Below are 2602 nucleotides of genomic sequence, written 5' to 3'. Positions count from 1 at the left end.
AGAGGATAATCGAAAAAATCTCGTTGTTGTTGATGGAATACGCATTAGTTTTCACATTAGTTCATATTAACATATAGTCATCGACAATAACTGAGTTTTTTCATTAATATTTTTTAGAACTTTAATCGACTTTTTTGAAACAAGAAAATTAGTAAAAGCGAGCTTTGTTTGTGGGTCAGTCGGTAGGTAAACAAAAATATTTCAGCTAAAATTTATTTTTTATTATGGAAACTGTAGGGCCACAGTTTTGGGCGGTTTGTGGGCGTAAAAGTGGGTGTGGCATGTGGCAAATTGAAATTTTGATGAATTCCCAACGCTGAGGCTTTGGCATATCCCTGGGGTGCTGCTTGAAACAATTTTACTTATTTACCGTCTGTCCGTATGAACATTGAGATCTCGGAAACTATAAGAGCTAGAATATTGGAAATAAGCAGAATCTTGGGCATTCTTCGGAGCGCAAAATATTATTAACATTTTATGATAAGGGTCACAGTTTAAAAGATATACAATTATTTACTTATTTTTCCAGCAAATCAGATTTTATCTATATACTTTCAATTAGAAACCCAAAATACAGGGATGTTGAAAAAATTGTCGCAATCGAAGGTCGAAGCTCGTTTTTCTTAAAAAAAAGCCACAGCTGTCAGTAATTTTTGTAGCTTGTATAACAATTTCCTAAGTTTTTAGAAATGTATATTTTAAGTGTACGCTTTTGAACTGCCTATTTACGCAGAACCCGTCGAAAATCGAAATACCCATTTGTTTGTTGTTAAACGAATAAGCTGAACATCATTCATAGAGCGATAATCAAGCTCGGTATATGTAATTCAATATCTAAGCAAAAGACAGCTGATATGGTGTTTCCCAAAAGACATGACAAGCTGGTGGAATCCCAACAATACCTTAAACTGGTTTTGCCTTAAGGTACTTATTGATTTTCGGATTTCGCTTAGATCAGAAGGCCGGCCAAAAACAAAGCAACAGCTGAGCGTGTATCTCGGTCCGACCGACCCTAGACAGTAGGTACGGGCGCTCTCTGATCCTCTCTTATTGTCGCTCTTTCTTAGTGTGTTCTCTAGATGATAATACTAAACATTGAACTGCCCCGTGCTTCTATTCATAAGCGAGCAATGCTTGCGGACGGACGCCAACGCGCTCTGAGATAAAGTTAACTCGATAATACATAAGTAAATGTACACGTATGTACAAGGAGCTACAGCAGCAAGAGCCAAAAAAGTTTTTAAGTGCCGCGGCTTTAAAATATCTAAAGTGAAAAGAAATTAAAAATACAATTTTAAGCGCCACTCGATTTTTTTGTAACTAAAAAATCCAAACAGGGAATATGAAGGAGTTTGGCAAATTGTTTTCTCGGGGTTATAAGGCAGTTTGTGTAAGCGATGAAGTGGCCTGCAGTCAGCGGCAATCGATGGTGACAGCTGGATTTGGATTGGGAACGAGACCCGATGTAGATCCTGCGGTATTTTGTGCCGCTCAGGTTTCATTGCAGCGAATTCAACGGCGCAAGAGTCTCAAGGCAAATCGTTCTATGAAGCCGATTGACATATTGGGCAGCTTTTTTAATGAGCCAATCCATGGCAAACGTAATCGAGTTCCAACGCGTAAGTTAAAGCTGGTACATGAACATGGAGTTGGAAGATGTTGCTAATTATCTCAGTAACAACAGTAATTACTTATTATGAGTTTTGTGCTGAATTTATTTGTTTTAATTAACTCTGACTTGAAACTCATTTCATATTTCAGGTGCAGAACAGTATTAAAGAAAAGAATTAAAACACATTATCATAACGTTTGATGTTTATTTCTGTTTATATTTTTAAAGTTCGATAATAAATAATGTTAAAAACTATTTCAGCAATAACATAGATTGGCTTTTAGATTTCTCGAACTATCTTGTCAAACCACAAAAAACGGTGAGAAAATTATATCAATTACTAATGGATTCTGTTTGACCCTGAACTTGACGATAGAGCAAACTCAAACAACCAGAAACTGAAGTACATTTTACTTTCCATATATGAATCGTGAGGCAAGTGCTAGTTCTAAATTTCGTGCGGTCATTCGACTTATTGTTGCATATGCTCAGGAGGTCGACAACGATTTTAGATGACCTTAAATTGCAACTGACCGTAGTAAAAATAAGGGGAGACTAAAGTGATAAAAATGCTACATACCCTTATTATTTAATCAGTTTAACGTGATATTTATACTTGTACCGTTGACATTTTCACGATTTTTTTCGTACCCTTGCAGAGGGTATAATAATTCCTGTCAGAAGTTTGAAACGCAGTGAAGGATACGACCCCATAAAGTATATATATTGTTGATCAGCATCATTAGACGAATCAATCTAGCCATGTCCGTCTCTCCGAACGTCTGTCCGTTTCAAAGCAAACTAGTCTCTCAGTCTCTTGATGAAACCAACCCAGAAGTCGTATTTCTGTTGCAGGTAGAATGGAAGTCGGAACGAGCCGATCCGATCAGCTATGTCCTATAGCTCCCATAGAAAGGATAAAAAACATATTTTTTCTATGAAATAAAATAAAACTTTGCCTTTTGACATATTAACTTCTACTCTTGGGAT

At 36.5% G+C, this 2602-nt stretch overlaps 1 long non-coding RNA gene across 1 annotated transcript; it reads left to right on the top strand.

Annotated features, from left to right (window-relative positions):
* The first annotated feature begins 623 nt into the window (after window positions 1–623).
* Window positions 624–1881, top strand: LOC139353984 (uncharacterized). Its single transcript, XR_011605042.1, has 2 exons — window positions 624–1019; window positions 1068–1881. It is a non-coding gene; the product is annotated as an uncharacterized lncRNA (long non-coding RNA).
* Window positions 1882–2602: the final 721 nt, after the last annotated feature.

Source organism: Drosophila suzukii (assembly GCF_043229965.1).
Source record: "Drosophila suzukii chromosome 2 unlocalized genomic scaffold, CBGP_Dsuzu_IsoJpt1.0 scf_2c, whole genome shotgun sequence".
In the NCBI taxonomy this organism is placed as follows: Eukaryota; Metazoa; Arthropoda; class Insecta; order Diptera; family Drosophilidae; genus Drosophila; species Drosophila suzukii.
Note: the sequence above shows the minus strand (reverse complement) of the source record. Positions and strands in the feature narration are given on the sequence as shown.